The following is a 19,884-nucleotide window of genomic DNA, read 5'->3' as shown; positions in this document are numbered from 1 at the left end:
ATCACATAAAGGAAAAGGGGATGATAAAGTATTTCAACCACAATTGCGCGAGATAATATTATTCGTGGTAAATAATTTCTGTGGTGAATGCGGGACGCGGTTGAGGAGGGAGAAGCCATTGTGTATCGAGACGCCATTGTGTGTGTCGTGATAGTCTCGTGTGGCGGAATTGAGCAACAACGGTCGTGGCGTCAGAGTCTGAAACTCGTGACGTTGAGATTGTCAGCAAGAATTACCCTGTTACTCAACCCTGAACGGATTATTATTGTTCTACGTGCTCTGCAGAGCTGGGTCAACTAATAGCGCATCGATATTCAGGCCAAGCTATCAACCACGTGTACGACATTTTGGAAGTTTGAGCCTGGGACGCGATACCGGCAAGCTTCAGCATAATTTACACCCTCTGATAAGTATATAGTTCTTTTTTGATGCATCATTAGAGATTGTATATGTCGTGGGCAGCTTGTTGTTATATCGTACGACCACAACAAATCCAACGTTAGTACCGCACTAAATTTTAATTTATATTTCATGGATATTATGATTCAAGTAGCCTAGTTCAATGCTACGTAATATCCCTTAAATTACAGCTCGCATGTGATGCGTCAACGAGCTGTTACCTAACTTCGTGCTATTCACCTCTAAACGCTTCTACGTGGAATTTCGGAGATCACGTGGACGAGGCGTGGATGATGTCTTAGAAATCGTCTTAAAGCTAAAACTTTTTTGTACCCATATAATTACTCCATATCTTGTTATTTATTCACGATTCTATTTAATAGGATTCTCGTCATGCACACTGGAGACAATATGTGTTTATTTTGATAATTATTTCCAATGCTAATAATCTTTATAATTTCTGGTGATAATCTCTTTCTGATTCTTTAATAGTTTGGTCATAAGATTAGTTATTACACAATGAACTGGTGCACGAACCACACTAGTTCCTAGACGTATGTGAAGTTCTAGCAATACCCCCCCCCCCAATGTAGGTGTTTGAGGCTTTGATTTAAGTTAATTAACTATACAGCCAAATTATTATTTAAGTGATTATGCTTCATAACATTTATTCATAGACACTGGTTCTTCCTTGTGTTTCTAATGATCACTTTTTATTAGTTTCCCTCTTTTCTTAAAAGTGGGTGGTCCTTCGTAATTGATTTCATTAATTTGATAATTAAATAAATTGAGTCAGGCCCCAAATATCCCACATATTTTCTGATCAATTATGTGTTTGCATAATTTTTATCGTATATTTAATGAATTAATAACAATAAACTGAAAATTCACACAATCGTGGTAAAACGGCAAAATATTGCCTAATTCGATGATATTTTGTTTAAACCACATAAAGGAAAAGGGGATGATAGAGGTCAAAATATTGCTAAATTCGATGATTTTTAATACAAAACAAAATGCAAGAAAATTTGCTTAAAAATGCAAAATTTGCGAAATTCTGAGATTTGAAGGCCAAATCACATATCGTGAGAAAACATGAAGTAGTATCAAAATATTGGTAAAAACGAATATGTATACGTAAAATCACACTACATGAATAACGTGAAAAAAGTCACTATATTACAATATTTGAGGATTTTAACCTCAAATCATTGAGCGAGGTTTCGTGTTATTTAGATCCAAGAAAAGACATATGACAATGTTGTTTCAAATACATATGATAAAAATCAATGTGTTTTCATCAAAATTAACTAAAATGTTCCTGATTTTCGGTTTATATTACCAATGGAAGATGTACACGTAAAACCGTTCTAATCCGGCTGAAACGTCGATATATGCAATAAAAACAGAACTTCTCCCCTTTTCAATATCTTACTCAGTATTTTAACGAGAAACAAATAGATGATTGAAAATGAAGTATTTAAGGTTATTTTCTGATCAATTATGTGTTTGCATAATTTTTCTCGTATATTTAATGAATTAATAACAATAAACTGAAAATTCACAAAAACGTGGAAAAACCGCAAAATATTGCCTAATTCGATGATATTTTGTTTATATCACATAAAGGAAAAGGGGATGATAGAGGTCAAAATATTGCTAAATTCAATGATTTTTAGAACAAATCAAAATGCAAGAAAACTACTTAAAAATGCAAAATTTGCGAAATTCTGAAATTTGTAGGCCAAATCACATATCGTGAGAAAACATGAAGTAGTATCGAAATATTGGTAAAAACGAATATATATACGTAAAACCACACTACATGAATAACGTGAAAAAAGTCACTATATTACCATATTTGAGGATTTTAACTTCAAATCATAGAGCGAGGTTTCGTATTATTTAGATCCAAGAAAAGACATGACAATGTTGTTTCAAAAACATTGCAGTGTTTAAAATTTCTCAAACATCCCAAATTCGACCCATGAGCTATATTTTTGAGCCAAATTCTGGCTCTCTGCACGTATTCGCAGCTTGAAAATACTATTTTTGTACCGAAAATATGCCAATTACTGCGATGGATCACATTTTGCCCAAACCCTCCCTGCAGTTTTCAAAATATCCCAAACATCCCAAATTTGTCACTTGAACCATATTTTGGAGGCAAATTCTGGCTCTCTGCACGTGCAGGCGATGAGTCACAATAACGTGGCTGAAGTATGTTGACCAGACCACACACTAGAATTTGAAGGGACGACGACGTTTCGGTCCGTCCTGGACCATTCTCAAGTCGACTTGAGAATGGTCCAGGACGGACCGAAACGTCGTCGTCCCTTCAAATTCTAGTGTGTGGTCTGGTCAACTCTCTGCACGTATTCGCAGTTTGAAATTACGACTTTTTATACCGAAAATATGCCAATTACTAAAAGAAGCTACGGATCACATTTTGCCCAAGTTGATCATGCAGTTGTCAAAATATCAAAAACATCCAAAATTCGACCCTTGAATCATATTTTGGAGCCAAATTCTGGCTCTCTGCACATATCCACAGTTTGAAATTACGACATTTTATAGCGAAAAAATGCCAATTACTGAAAGCGGCGATTTGTCACATTTTCCTCAAACCCCCCCTGCAGTTTTCAAAATATCCCAAACATCCCAAATTCGACGCTTGAGCCATTATTTGGAGCCAAATTCGGGCTCTCTCTACATATTCGCAGTTTGAAACTACGATTTTTTTATACCTAAAAATGCCAATTAATGAGAGCGACGATGGATCCCATTTTGCCCAAACCCGCCCTGCAATTTTCAAAATATCCAAAACATCCCAAATTTGAAGGTTGAGCCATATTTTCGAGGCAAATTCTGTCTCTCTGCACGTATTCGCTGTTTCAAATTACGATTTTTTATATCGAAAATATGCCAATTGCTGAAAGCGGCGTTGAATCACAATTTGCCCAAACCGTCCCTGCAGTTTTCAAAATATCCCAAACATCCCAAATTCGACGCTTGAATCATATTTTGGAACCAAATTCTGGCTCTCTGCTCGTATTCGCAGGTTAAAATTACGACTTTTTATACCAAAAATATGCCAATTACTGAGAGCAGCGATGGGTCACATTTTGCCCAAACTCTCCCTGCAGTATTTAAATATCGCAAACATCCCAAATTCGACTCTTGAGCCATATTTTGGAGCCAAATTTTGCATTTCTGGATGTATTCGCAGTTTGAAAATCGACTTTTTATACCGAAATTATGCCAATTACTGAATGCTGCGATGAATCACATTTTGCCCAAACCCTCTCTTCAGTTTTCAAAATATCCCAAACAGGCCAAATTTGCCCCTGAGCCATATTTTGGAGCCAAATTCTGGCTCTCTGCACACATACACAGTTTGAAATTTCGACATTTTACACCGAAAACATGTCAATTACTGGGAGCAGCGATAGGTCACATTTTGCCCAAACCCCCTCTGCAGTTTTCAAAATATCCCAAACATCCCATTTCGACGCTTGAGCCATATTTTGGAGCCAAATTCGGGCTTTCTGCACGCATTCGCAGTTTGAAATTACGTCTTTTTATACCGAAAAATGCCAATAACTGAGAGCGGCGATGGGTCACATTTTGCCAAAACCCTCCCTGCAGTTTTCAAAATATCCCAAACATCCTAAATTCGTTGCGTGAGCCATATTTTGCAGGCAAATTCTGGCCCTCTGCACGTATTCCCCGTTTGAAATTACGAATTTTATACCGAAAATATACCAATTACTTGGAGCGGCGATGAGTCACATTTTGCCAAAACCCTCCCTGCAGTTTTCAAAATATCATAAACATCCCAAATTCCATCCTTGAGCATTATTTTGGAGGCAAATTCTGGCTCTCTGCACATATTCGCAGTTTTAAATTAGGACTTTTTATACCTAAAATATGTCAATTACTGAAAGCGGCGATGGATCACATTTTGCCCAAACGCTCCTTGCTTTTTTCAAAATATCCAATACATCCCAAATTCGACGCTTGAGGCATATTTAGGAGCCAAATTATGGCTCTCTGAAAGTATTCGCAGTTTGAAATTACGATTTTTGTCTCTTGAGCCTCGGCATCACTCTCAAGAGCCTCAGCATCCCTCTCTTGTGCCTCTGCATCCCTCACTTGACCCTCTGCATCCCTCTCTTGAGCCTCTGCATCTCTCTCTTGAGCCTCTACATCCCTCTCTTAAGCCTCTGCATCACTCTCGTAAGCCTCTGCATCACACTCGTAAGCCTCTGAATCACTCTCTTGAGGCTCTGCATCCCTCTCTTGAGCCTCTGCATCACTCTCCTGAGCCTCTGCATAGCTCTCTTAAGCCTCTGCATCCCTCTCTTGATCCTCTGCATCACTCTCTTGATCCTCTGCATCACTCTCTAGAGCCTCTGCATCCCTCTCGTGAACTCCTGCATCCCTCTCATGAGCCTCTGCATCCCTCTCTTGAGCCGTTCTATCACTCTTTTAAGCCTCTGCATCCCTCTCTTGAGCCTCTGCATCACTCTCAAGAGCCTCTGCATCCCTCACTTGTGCCTTTGCATCCCTCAATTGAGCCTCTGCTTCCCTCTCTTGAGCCTCTGCATCCCTCTCTTGAGCCTTTGCATCCCTCTCTTGAGCCTCTGCATCACTCTCTTGAGCCTCTGCATCACCCTCTTAAGCCTCTGCATCCTTCTTTTGAGCCTCTGCATCACTTTCTTAGCCTCTGCATCTCTTTCTTGAGCCTCTGCATACCTCTCTTGATCCCCTGCATCCCTCTATTGAGCCTCTGCATCCCTCTCTTGATCCTCTGCATCACTCTCTTGATCCTCTGCATCACTCTCTAGAGCCTCTGCATCCCTCTCGTGAACTCCTGCATCCCTCTCATGAGCCTCTGCATCCCTCTCTTGAGCCGTTCTATCACTCTTTTAAGCCTCTGCATCCCTCTCTTGAGCCTCTGCATCACTCTCAAGAGCCTCTGCATCCCTCACTTGTGCCTTTGCATCCCTCAATTGAGCCTCTGCTTCCCTCTCTTGAGCCTCTGCATCCCTCTCTTGAGCCTTTGCATCCCTCTCTTGAGCCTCTGCATCACTCTCTTGAGCCTCTGCATCACCCACTTAAGCCTCTGCATCCTTCTTTTGAGCCTCTGCATCACTTTCTTAGCCTCTGCATCGCTTTCTTGAGCCTCTGCATCTCTCTCTTGAACTCCTGCATACCTCTCATGAGCCTCTGCATCCCTCTCTTGAGCCTTTGCATCACTCTCCTAAGCCTCTCCATCCCTCTCTAGAGCCTCTGCATCACTCTCAAGATCCTCGGCATCCCACTCTTGTGCCTCTGCATCCCTCAATTGAGCCTCTGCTTCAATCTCTTGAGCCTCTGCATCCCTTACTTGAGCGTCTGCATCCCTCTCTTGATCCCCTGCATCCCTCTATTGAGCCTCTGCATCCCTCTCTTGAGCCTCTGCATCCCTCTCTTAAGCCTCTGCATGAGAGTGATGCAGAGGCTTAAGAGAGTGATGCAGAGGCTTATGAGAGGGATTCAAATGCTCAAGAGAGGGATGCAAACGCTTACGAGAGTGATGCAGAGGCTCAAGAGAGTGATGCAGAATTTTAAGAGAGGGATGCCGAGGCTCAAGAGAGTGATGCAGAGACTCGAGAGAGATGTAGAGGCTCAAGCGAGTGATGTAGAGGCTCAAGAGAGTGATGCAGAGGCCTAGAAGAATGATGCAGAGGCTTAAAAGGGTGATGCAGTGGCTCAAGAGAGTGATGCAGAGGCTCAAGAGAAGGATGAAGGGGCTCAAGAGAGTGATGCAGAGGCTCAAGAGAGTGATGCAGTGGCTGAAGAGAGGGATGCAGAGGCTCAAGTGAAGGATTCAGAGGGACAAGTGAGTGATGCAGAGGCTCAAGAAAGTGATACAGAGGCTCAGGAGAATGATGCAGAGGCTCAAGAGTGATGCAGAGACTCAAGAGAGTTATGCAAAGGCTCAAGAGAGTGATGCAGAGGCTTACGAGAGTGATGCAGAGGCTTAATAGAGAGATGCAGAGGATCGAGAGAGTGATGCAGAGGCTTATGAGAGGGATTCAAAGGCTCAAGAGAGGGATGCAGAGGCTTAAGTGAGTGATGCAGAGACTCAATAGAGGGATGCAGAGGCTCAAGAGAGGGATGCAAAGGCTCAAGAGAGTGATGCAGAGGCTCAAGAGAGGGATGCAGAGGCTTACGAGAGTGATGCAGAGGCTTAATAGAGAGATGCAGAGGATCGAGAGAGTGATGCAGAGGCTTATGAGCGGGATTCAAAGGCTCAAGAGAGGGATGCAGAGGCTTAAGAGAGTGTGCAGAGGCTTAATAGAGAGATGCAGAGGATCGAGAGAGTGATGCAGAGGCTTATGAGAGGGATTCAAAGGCTCAAGAGAGGGATGCAGAGTCTTAAGTGAGTGATGCAGAGACTCAATAGAGGGATGCAGAGGCTCAAGAGAGGGATGCAAAGGCTCAAGAGAGTGATGCAGAGGCTCAAGAGAGGGATGCAGAGGCTCAAGAGAGTGATGCAGAGACTCAAGAGAGTTATGCAAAGGCTCAAGAGAGTGATGCAGAGGCTTACGAGAGTGATGCAGAGGCTTAATAGAGAGATGCAGAGGATCGAGAGAGTGATGCAGAGGCTTATGAGAGGGATTCAAAGGCTCAAGAGAGGGATGCAGAGGCTTAAGAGAGTGTGCAGAGGCTTAAGAGAGTGATGCAGAGGCTCAAGAGAGTGATGCAGAGGCTGAAGATAGGGATGCCGAGGCTCAAGAGAGTGATGCAGAGACTCAAGAGAGAGATGTAGAGGCTCAAGAGAGTGATGAAGAGGCTCAAAAGAGTGATGCAGAGGCCTAGGAGAATGATGCAGAGGCTCAAGAGAGGGATGCAGAGGCTGAAGGGAGTGATGCAGAGGCTCAAGAGAGGGATGCAGGGGCTCAATAGAGTGATTCAGAAGCTTAAGAGAGTGATGCATAGGCTCAAGAGAGTGATGCAGAGGCTCTAGTAAATGATGTAGGGCCTAAGAGAGGGATGCAGAGGCTCAAGAGAATGATGCAGAGGCTCAAGAGAGTGATGCAGAGGATGAGGAGAGGGATGCTGAGGCTTAAGAGAGTGATGCAGAGACTCAAGAGACGGATGCAGAGGCTCAAGAGAGTGATGCAGAGGCTCAAGAGAGGGATTCAGAGGCTTAAGAGAGTGATGCAGAGGCTGAAGAGCGTGTTGCAGAGGCTCAAGAGAGGGATGCAGAGCATCAACAGAGTGATGCAGAGACTCAAGAGAGTTATGCAGAGGTTCAAGCGAGTGATGCAGAGGCTTAAGAGAGTGATGCAGAGGCTCAAGAGAGGGATGCAGAAGCTTATGAGAGTGGTGTAAAGGCTCAAGAGAGGGATGCAGAGGCTCATGAGAGTGATGCAGGAGTTCAAGAGAGGGATGCAGAGGCTCAAGAAAGGGATGCAGAGGCTTAGGAAAGTGATGCAGAGGCTCGAAATAGGGATGCAGAGACTTATGAGGGTGATGCAGAGGCTCAAAAGAGTGATGCAGAGGCTCAAGAGAGGGATGCAGGAGCCCAAGAGAGTGATACAGATGCTCAAGAGAGTGATGCAGAGGCTTAAGAGAGGGATGCAGAGGCTCAAGAGAGTGATGCAGAGGCTTAAGAGAGGGATGCAGAGGCTCAAGAGAATGATGCAGAGACTCAAGAGAGTGCTGCAAAAGGCTCAAGAGAGCGATGCTGAGGCTCCAGAGAGGAATGCAGAGGCTCAACAAAGTGATGTAGAGGCTCAAGAGAGAAAGGCAGAGGCTTGAGAGTGCTATGCAGAGGCTCAGGAGAGTGATGCAGAGGCTCAAGAGAGGGATGCAGAGCCTCAAGAGAGTGATTCAGAGGCTTACGAGAGTGATGCAGAGGCTTAAGAGAGTGATGCAGAGGCTTAAGAGAGGGATGTAGAGGCTCAAGAGAGGGATGCAGAGGCTCAAGAGAGGGATGCAGAGGCTCAAGTGAGAGATGCAGAGGCACAAGAGAGGGATGCTGAGGCTCTTGAGAGTGATGCCGAGGCTCAAGAGCCAAAAAATCGTAATTTCAAACTGCGAATACTTTCAGAGAACCTGAATATGGCTCCAAAATGTGGCTCAACCGTCGAATTTGGGATGTTTTGGATATTTTGAAAACTGCAAGGAGCGTTTGGGCAAAATGTGATCCATCGCTGCTCTCAGTAATTGGCATATTTTAGGTATAAAATTCGTAATTTCAAACGGCGAATACGTGCAGAGGGCAAGAATTTGCCTCCAAAATATTGCTCACTCAACGAATTTGATATGTTTGGGATATTTTGAAAACTGCAGGGAGAGTTTTGGCAAAATGTGACCCATCGCCGCTCTCAGTTATTGGCCTTTTTCGGTACAAAAAGACGTAATTTCAAACTGCGAATGCGTGCAGAGAGCCCGAATTTGGCTCCAAAATATGGCTCAAGCGTCGAAATGGGATGTTTGGGATATTTTGAAAACTGCAGAGGGGGTTTGGGCAAAATGTGATCTATCGCTTCTCCCAGTAATTGACATGTTTTCGGTATAAAATGTCGAAATTTCAAACTGTGTATATGTGCAGAGAGCCAGAATTTGGCTCCAAAATATGGCTCAACCTTCAAATTTGGGATGTTTGGGATATTTTGAAAACTGCTGGGAGGGTTTGGGCAAAATGTTGTCCATCGCCGCTTTAAGTAATTGGCATATTTTCGGTATAAAAAATCGTAATTTCAAACTGCGAATACGTGCAGCGAGCCAGAATTTGCCTCCAAAATATGGCTCAAGCGACAAATTTGGGGTGTTTGGGATATTTTGAAAATTGCAGGGGGGGGCAAAACGTGACCATTCGCTTCTCTCAGTAATTGACATATTTTTGGTATAAAATGTCGAAATTTCAAACAGTGAATACATGCAGAAATGAAAAATTTGGCTCCAAAATAGGGCTCAAGGGTCGAATTTGAGATGTTTGCGATGTTTCGAAAACTGCTGGGAGGGTTTGGGCAAAATGTGATCCATCGCTGCTCTCAGTAATTGGCAAAATTTTCGGGATAAAAAGACGTAATTTTAAACAGCGAATATGTGCAGCGAGCCCGAATTTTGCTCCAAAATATGGCTCAATCGTCGAATTTGGGATATTTGGGATATTTTGAAAACTGCAGGGAGGGTTTGGGCAAAACGTGACCATTCGCTGCTCCCAGTAATTGATATATTTTCGGTATAAAATGTCGTAATTTCAAACTGAGAATATGTGCAGAGAGCCAGAATTTGGCTCCAAAATATGGCTCAAGGGTCGAATTTGGGATGTTTGCGATATTTTGAAAACTGCAGGGAGGGTTTGGGCAAAATGTGATCCATCGCCGCTCTCAGTAATTGGCATATTTTTGGTATAAAAATAGTAATTTCAAACTGCGAATACGTGCAGAGAGCCAGAATTTGGCTCCAAAATAAGGCTCAAGCGTTGAATTTGGGATGTTTGGAATATTTTGAAAATTGCAGGGGGGGGGGGGCAAAACGTGACCATTCGCTTCTCTCAGTAATTGGCATATTTTTGGCATAAAATGTCGTACTTTCAACCTGCGAATATGTGTAGAGAGCCAGAATTTGGCTCCAAAATATGGCTCAAGGGTCGAATTTTGGATGCTTGGGATATTTTGAAAAATGCAGAACGGGTTTGGGCAAAATGTGATCCATCGTTGCTCTCAGTAATTGGCATATTTTCGGTATAAAAAGTCGTAATTTCAAACTGCGAATACGTGCAGAGAGTCAGAATTTGGCTCCAAAATATAGCTCATGGGTCCAATTTGGGATGTTTGAGATTATTTAAACACTGCAGGGGGGTTTGGGCAAAATGTGACCCATCGCAGCTTTCAGTAATTGGCATATTTTCGGTAAAAAATATCTTAATTTCAACCTGCGAATATGTGCAGAGAGCCAGAATTTGGCTCCAAATTATGGCTCAAGGGTCGATTTTTGGATGTTTGGGATATTTTGAAAACTGCTGGGAGGGTTTGGGCAAAATGTGATCCATCGCCGCTTTCAGTAATTGGCATTTTTTCAGTATAAAATGTCGTAATTTCAAACTGCGAATATGTGCAGAGAGCCATAATTTGTCTCCAAAATAAGGCTCAAGGGTCGAATTTGGGATGTTTGGGATATTTTGATAACTGCAGGGGTGTTTGGGCAAAATGTGACCCATCGCTGCTTTCAGTAATCGGCATATTTTCAGTATAAGAAATCGTAATTTCAAACTGCGAATAAGTGCAGAGAGCCAAAATTTGGCTTTAAAATAAGGCTCAAGGGTCGAATTTGGGACGTTTGGGATATTTTGAAAACTGCAGGGAGGGTTTGTGCAAAATGTGATCCAACGCCACTCTTGGTAATTGGCATATTTTCGGTATAAAAAGTCGTAATTTCAAACTGCGAATACGTGGAGAAAGTCAGAATTTGGCTTCAAAATATGACTCAAGCGTCGAATTTGGGATGTTTAGGATATTTTGAAAACTGCAGGGAGGGTTTAGGCAAAATGTGATTCAACGCCGCTTTCAGTGATTGGCATATTTTCGGTATAAAAAGTCGTAATTTCAAACGGCGAATACGTGCAGAGAGCCAGAATTTGCCTCAAAAAAATGGCTCAACCTTCAAATTTGGGATGTTTTGGATATTTTGAAAACTGCAGGGAGGGTTTGGACAAAATGGGATCCATCGCTGTTCTCGTTAATTGGCATTTTTTAGGTATTAAAAAAATCGTAGTTTCAAACTGCGAATACGTAAAAAGAGGCCGAATTTGGCTCCAAATAATGGCTCAAGCGTCGAATTTGGGATGTTTGGGATATTTTGAAAACTGCAGGGGGGGATTGGGTAAAATGTGACCCATCGCCGCTTTCATTAATAGGCATATTTTCGCTATAAGATGTTGTAAATTCAAACTGCGAGTATGTGCAGAGAGCCAGAATTTGGCTCCAAAATATGGCTCAAGGGTCGAATTTTTGATGTTTGGGATATTTTGACAACTACAGGGAGGGTTTGGGCAAAATGTGATCCATAGCTTCTTTTAGTAATTGGCATATTTTCGGTATAAAAAATTTTAATTTAAAATTATATATATATATATATATATATATATATATATATATATATATATATATATATATATATATATGAAGGTGAAAACATGGGGGGATACATAAGGGATAAACATAGGGGCTGCAGAAGGCTTATTGGCCCATACGAGGCATCTCCTATCTAAACACAAAGATTAATCCAGTGTAATTGGCCTGTTATGTTGGACATTGTCTTCTGTGTTGGCATCGATATGTTCTTGTCTTGTCCTTACTAGTAAGGACAAGACAAGAACATATCGATGCCAACACAGAAGACAATGTCCAACATAACAGGCCAATTACACTGGATTAATCTTTGTGTTTAGATAGGAGATGCCTCGTATGGGCCAATAAGCCTTCTGCAGCCCCTATGTTTATCCCTTATGTATCCCCCCATATATATATATATATATATATATATATATATATATATATATATATATATATATATATATATATATATATATATATGATGAACTAAAAATTATGAACTAAAAATCGAATCATAACAATTATTAAATAAATGGAAATATAATAAAAAATAATAAATTGAATAAAAAAAATAAAAAAAAATGTCAATGACACATAAAGGAATAAAAATATTTTATTCATAATTATTATAATAATATATATATATATATATATATATATATATATTTATATATATATATATATATATATATATATATATATATATATATATATATATATATATATTTATATATATATATATATATATATATATATATATATATATATATATATATATATATATATATATATATATATATATATATATATATGTCGTACCTAGTAGCCAGAACGCACTTCTCAGCCTAATATGCGAGGCCCGATTTGCCTAATAAGCCAAGTTTTCATGAATTAATAGTTTTTCGACTACCTAACCTAACCTAACCTACCTAACCTAACCTAACCTAACTTTTTCGGCTACCTAACCTAACCTAACCTATAAAGATAGGTTAGGTTAGGTTAGGTAGGGTTGGTTAGGTTCGGTCATATATCTACGTTAATTTTAACTGCAATAAAAAAAATTGACCTCATACATAATTGACGACATATATATATATATATATATATATATATATATATATATATATATATATATATATATATATATATATATATTAGTATATTTCGGTAGCAGTCTTTCCTGTAGACATATATTATTAAATATGACCGAAAAAGTAAGATTAATAATTCTAACACGAATTTTCTCAATCTTTCTTACATTACGCTTCACTGTTGGAGGTAAATCAAAAATCAATTCTCCAAAATTCATTTTTATTTCTAGTCTGACGCGACACGGGCGCGTTTCGTAAAACTTATTACATTTTCAAAGACTTTAGTTCACAAATACACAACTGAATAGAACTTACGTATCTCCGATTTTATATCTACATTTGAGTGAGGTGGAAGGGGTGATGTGGCATTAACACAAGACAGAACAAAATGTGGTATTAATAGGGTATTAATTTCATCAACACAAGACAGAACAAGGGTATTAATAGGGTATTAATTTCATCAACACAGGACAGAACACGAAACAATGGATATTGAATAGAAGTGTTTGTAGAAAGCCTATTGGTCCATATTTCTCGATGCTTCTATATTGAAGCGGAGTCTTGAGGTGGGTAGAATATAGTTGTGCAATAATTGGCTGTTGATTGCTGGTGTTGACTTCTTGATGTGTAGTGCCTCGCAAACGTCAAGCCGCCTGCTATCGCTGTATCTATCGATGATTTCTGTGTTGTTTACTAGGATTTCTCTGGCGATGGTTTGGTTGTGGGAAGAGATTATATGTTCCTTAATGGAGCCCTGTTGCTTATGCATCGTTAAACGCCTAGAAAGAGATGTTGTTGTCTTGCCTATATACTGGGTTTTTTGGAGCTTACAGTCCCCAAGTGGGCATTTGAAGGCATAGACGACGTTAGTCTCTTTTAAAGCGTTCTGTTTTGTGTCTGGAGAGTTTCTCATGAGTAGACTGGCCGTTTTTCTGGTTTTATAGTAAATCGTCAGTTGTATCCTCTGATTTTTGTCTGTAGGGATAACGTTTCTATTAACAATATCTTTCAGGACCCTTTCTTCCGTTTTATGAGCTGTGGAAAAGAAGTTCCTGTAAAATAGTCTAATAGGGGGTATAGGTGTTGTGTACACAACACCTATACCCCCTATGGGCACCCAGCTGGGAACCCAGCTGAGACGAGGCTTCTCTTGATGATGTCATTGACCTCGTTGTGTCTGGCATGCCAGCCCTTTGTGCTTCCGCAATGCAACCCATGCAGTCCGTATTGGTCTGCTTCCACCCTGTTGCAAATACACTTGTATTCAGTGTGAATTGTGGCACCAAGGCGGAGGGCCACTGCTACACGAAGAGATTCTGGATCTGGATTCTGGATATATATATATATATATATATATATATATATATATATATATATATATATATATATATATATATATATATATATATATATATATATATGTCGTACCTAGTACCCAGAACGCACTTCTCTGCCTACTATGCAAGCCCCGATTTGCCTAATAAGCCAAGTTTTCATGAATTAATTGTTTTTCGACTACCTAACCTACCTAACCTAACCTAACCTACCTTTTTCGGCTATATATATATATATATATATATATATATATATATATATATATATATATATATATATATATATATATATATATATATATATATATATATATATATATATATATATATATATCTTCCATTGGTAATATAAACATAAAATCAGGAACATTTTAGTAAATTCTAATGAAAACACATTGATTTTTATCATTTGTATTGGAAACAACATTTTAATGTCTTTTTTAGGATCTAAGTAAAACTAAACCTCGCCTTTTAATTTGAAGTTAAAATCCTCAAATTTGGTATAATAGTGACTTTTTTCATGTTTTTCATGCAGTGTGATTTTACGTATATATATTAGTTTTTACGAATATTTCGATACTACTTCATGTTTACTCACGATATGTGATTTGGCCTTCAAATCTCAGAATTTCGCATAATATTGCATTTTTTAGCAAGTTTTCTTGCATTTTGTTTTGTACTAAAAATCATCGAATTTAGCAATATTTAGACGTTTATCATCCCCCTTTTTCTTTATGTGATTTAAACAAAATATCATCGAATTAGGCAATATTTTGCCGTTTTTCCACGTTTTTGTGAATTTTCCGTTTAATGTTATTAATTCAATATATATACGACAAAAATGATGCATACATATAATTGGTTAGAAATTAACCATATATACTTCATTTTAAACCAACTATATGTTTCTCGTTAAGATACCGTGCAAGATATTTAAAAGTGGAGAAGTTCTGTTTTTATTGCATATATCGACGTTTCAGCCGGAATAGAGCGGTTTTACGTGTACATCTTTCATTGGTAATATAAACATAAAATCAGGAACATTTTAGTAAATTCTAGTGAAAACACATTGATTTTTATCATTTGTATTGGAAACAACATTTTAATATGTCTATTCTAGGATCTAGAGCCTCTGCATCCCTCTCTTAAGCCTCTGCATCACTCTCTTGAGCATCTGCGTCACTCTCTTGATCCTCTGCATCACTCTCTTGTACCTCTGCATCACTCTCAAGAGTCTCTGCATCACTCTCTTGAGCCTCTGCATCCCGCTCTTAAGCCTCTGCAACACTCTCTTCAGCCTCTGCATCACTCTCTCAAGCCTCTGCATCCCTATCTTGATCCTCTGCATAACTCTCTTGTGCCTCTGCTTAACTCTTTTTTGCCTCTGCATCACTCTCTTGATCCTCTGCATCTCTTTCTTGAGCCTCTGCAACACTCTCCTCAGCCTCTGCATCACTCTCTTAAGCCTCTGCATCACTCTCTTCGGCCTCTGCATCACTCTCTTAAGCCTCTGCTTCCCCTCTCCTGAGCCCCTGCATCCCTCTCTTGAGCCTCTACCTCCCTCTCTTGAACTTTTGCATCCCTCTCTTAAGCCTCTGCATCACTCTCTTCAGCCTCTGCATCACTCTCAAGAGCCTCTGCATCCCTCTCGTGAGCCTTTGCATCGCTCTCTTGAGCCCCTGCATCCCTCTATTGAGCCTCTGCATCCCTCTCTTGAACCTCTGCATCCCTCTCTTAAGCCTCTGCATCACTCTCTTGAGCCTCTGCATCCCCTCTATTAAGCCTCTATATCACTCTCTTTAGCCTCTGCCTCACTCTATTGAGCTCCTGCATCACTCTCTTGAGCCTCTACATCCCTCTCTTGAGCCTCTGCATCATTCTCGTAGGCCGCTGCATCTCTCTCCTAAGCCTCTGCATCACTCTATTGATCCTCTGCATCCCTCTCTTAAGCCTCAACATCATTCTCTTGAGCTTCTGCAATACTCTCTTGAGCCTGTGCATCACTCTCTTAAGCCTCTGCATCTTTCTCTTCAGCCTCTGCATCACTCTCTTTAGCCTCTGCATCCCTCTCTGGAGCCTCAGCATCCCTCTCTTGTGCCTATGCAGCACTCTCTTGAGCATCTGTATCATTCTCTTGAGCCTCTGCATCCCTCTCTTAAGCCTCTGCATCACTCGCTTAAGACTCTGCATCCTTCTCTTAAGCCTCTGCATCACTCTTTTGAGCCTCTTCATCCAGCTCTTTAACTCCTGCATCCCTCTCATGAGCCTTTGCATCCCTCTCTTGAGCTTTTGCAAAACTCTCTTAAGCCTCTGCATCCCTCTCTTGAGCCTCTGCATCACTCTCAAGAGCCTCTGCATCCCTCTCTTGAGCCTCTGCATCCCTCTCTTGAGCCCCTGCATCCCTCTCTTGTGCCTCTGCATCCCTCTCTTGAACCTCTTCATCCCTCTCTTAAGCCTCTGCATCACTCAATTCAGCCGCTATATCACTCGCTTGAGCCTCTGCATCCCCTCTATTAAGCCTCTGCATCACTCTCTTAAGCCTCTGCATCCCTCTCTTGAGCATCTGCATCACTCTCTTGGGACCCTGCAGCCCTCTCCTGAGCCTCTGCATCACTCTATTGCGCTCCTACATCACTCTCTTGAGCCCCTACACCCCTCTCTTGAGCCTCTGCATCATTCTCGTAAGCCTCTGCATCTCTCTCTTAAGCCTCTGCATCATTCTCGTAAGCCTCTGCATCTCTCTCTTAAGCCTCTGCATCACTCTATTGAGCTTCTGCATCACTCTCTTGAGTCTCTACATCCCTCTTTTGAGCCTCTGCATCATTCTCGTAAGCCTCTGCATCACTCTCTTGAGCCTCTGCATAACTCTCTTAAGTCTCTGCATCACTCACTTGAGCCTTTGCAAAACTCTCTTGAGTTTCTGCTTCATTCTCGTAAGCCTCTAGAACACTCTCTTGAGCCTTTGCAAAACTCTCTTAAGCCTCTGCATCCCTCTCTTGAGCCTCTGCATCACTCTCAAGAGCCTCTGCATCCCTCTCTTGAGCCTATGCATCCCTCTCTTGAGCCCCTGCATCCCTCTCTTGTGCCTCTGCATCCCTCTCTTGAACCTCTTCATCCCTCTCTTAAGCCTCTGCATCACTCTCCTCAGCCTCTGCATCACTCTCGTAAGATTCTGCATCCCTCTCTTGAGCCTCTGAATCCTTCTCTTGAGCCTCTACATCACTCTCTTGAGCCTCTGCATCACTCTCTTCATCCTCTGCATCCCTCTCTTGAGCATCTGCATCACTCTCTTGGGCCCCTGCATCCCTCTCTTGAGCCTCTGCATCACTCTCCTGAGCATCTGCATCACCCTCATACGCCTCTGCATCCCTAGTTTGAGCCTCTGCATCACTTTCCTAAGCCTCTGCATCACTTTCCTAAGCCTCTGCATCCCTTTCTTGAACCTCTGCATCCCTCTCTTGAACTCCTGCATCCCTCTCTTCAGCCTTTACATCACTCTCTTTAGCTTCTGCATCCCTCTCGTGAGCCTCTGCATCACTCTCGTAAGCCTCTTCATCACTCTCTTAAGCCTCTGAATCCCTCTCTTGAGCCTCTGAATCCCTCTCTTGAGCCTCTGAATCCCTCTCTTGAGCCTCAGCATCACTCTCTCGAGCCTCTGCATCACTATCTTGATCCTCTACATCACTCTCTTGAGCCTCTGCATCACTCTTTTAAGCCTCTGCATCACTCTCTCGAGCCTCTGCATCACTATCTTGATCCTGTACATCACTCTCTTGAGCCTCTGCATTACTCTCTTGATCCTCTGCATCACTCTTTTGAGCCTCTGCATCACTCTCTTGAGCTTCTGCATCACTCTCTGGAGCCTATGCATCACTCTCTTGAGACTCTGCATCCCTCGCTCGAGTCTCTAAGTCACTCTCTTAAGCTTCTGCATCGCTCTCTTCATCCTCTGCATCACTCTCTTGAAACTCTGCATCATTCTCTTGAGCCTCTGCATCCCTCTCTTAAGCCTCTACATCATTCTCTTGAGCCTCTGCATCACTCTCTTGAGCCTCTGCATCACTCTCCTAAGCCTCTGCATCACTCTCATAAGCCTCTGAATTACTCTCTTGAGCCTCTGCATCCCTCTCTTGAGTCTCTGCATCACTCTCTTAAGCCTCTGCATCTCTCTCTTGATCCTCAGCATCACTCTCGTAAGCCTCTGCATCACTCTCTTAAGCCTCTGCATCCCTCTTTCCATCCTCTGCATCACTCTCGTAAGCCTCTGCATCACTCTCTTGAGCCTCTTCATAACTCTTTTTAGCCTCTGCATCACTCTCTTGAGCCTCTGCATCACTCTCTTGAGCCTCTGCAACACTCTCTTTAGCCTCTGCATCACTTTCTTAAGCCTCTGCATCACTCTCTTCGGCCTCTGCATCACTCTCTTATGCCTATGCTTCCCTCTCTTGATCCTCTGCATCACTCTCATGAGCCTCTGCATCACTCTTTTAAGGCTCTGCATTATTCTCTTGAGCCTCTGCATCACCCTCTTAAGCCTCTGCATCCCTATTTTGAGCCTCTGCACCACTTTCTTAAGCCTCTGCATCCCGCTCTTGAGACTTTGCATCACACTCTTAAGCCTCTGCATCCCTCTCTTGAGCCTCTGCATCACTCTTGTAAGCTTCTGCATTACTCTCCTGAGCCTCTGCATCACTCTCTTGAGCCTCTGCATCACTCTCTTGATCCTATGCATCACTCTCATAAGCCTGCGCAACACTCCCTTCAGCTTCTGCATCACTCTCTTAAGCCTCTGCATCCCTCTCTTGATCCTCTGCATCACTCTCGTAAGCCGCTGCATCACTCTCTTGAGCCTCTGCAGAACTCTTTTTAGCCACTGCATCACTCTCTTGAGCCTCTGCATCACTCTCTTCGTCCTCTGCATCACTCTCTTGAGCCTCTGCAACACTCTCTTCAGCCTCTGCATCACTCTCTTAAGCCTCTGCATCAATCTCTTCGGCCTCTGCATCACTCTCTTAAGCCTCTGGTTCTCTCTCTTGATCCTCTGCATCACTCTCATGAGCCTCTGCATCACTCTCTTAAGGCTCTGCATCACTCTCTTGAGCCTCTTCATAACTCTCTTGAGTCTCTGCATCACTCTCTTCAGCCTCTGTAACACTCTCTTCAGCCTCTTCATCACTCTCTTAAGCATCTGAATCCCTCTCTTGAGCCTCTGAATCCCTCTCCTGATCCTCTGCATCACTCTCTTGAGCCTCTGCATCACTCTCTTTATCCTCTTCATCATTCTCTTGAGCCTCTGCATCACTCTCTTGAGCCTTTGCATCACTCTCTTGAGCCTTTGCACCACTCTCTTAAGCCTCTGCATCACTCTCTTTAGACTCTGCATCACTCTCAAGAGCCTCTGCATCCCTCTCTTGAGCCTCTGCATCCCTCTCTTGAACCTCTGCATCCCGCTCTTAAGCCTCTGCATCACTCTCTTCAGCCTCTGCATTTATCTCTTCAGCCTCTGCATCCCTCTCTTGAGCCTCTGCATCCCTCTCTTGAGCCACTGCATCCCTCTCTTAAGCCTCTGCATCACTCTCTTAAGCCTCTGCATCACTATCGTAAGCCTCTGAATCACTCTCTTCAGCCTCTCTATCCCTCTCTTGAGCCTCTGTATCATTTTCCTAGGCCTCTGCATCACTCTCCTGAGTCTCTGCATCATTCTCTTGAGTCTCTGCATCACTCTCGTGAGCCTCTGCATCCCTATCTTGAGCCTCTGCATCACCCTCTTAAGCCTCTGCATCCCTATTTTAAGCCTCTGCACCACTTTCTTAACCCTCTGCATCCCGCTCTTGAGCCTCTGCATCAATCTCTTGAGCCTCTGCATCACTCTCTTGAGCCTCTGCATCACTCTCATAAGCCTGTGCAACACTCTCTTTAGCCTCTACATCACTCTCTTAA

Source organism: Procambarus clarkii, chromosome 19 (assembly GCF_040958095.1).
Source record: "Procambarus clarkii isolate CNS0578487 chromosome 19, FALCON_Pclarkii_2.0, whole genome shotgun sequence".
Classification (NCBI taxonomy): Eukaryota; Metazoa; Arthropoda; class Malacostraca; order Decapoda; family Cambaridae; genus Procambarus; species Procambarus clarkii.
The sequence above is the reverse complement of the archived record's forward strand: the minus strand, read 5'-3'. Positions refer to the sequence as shown.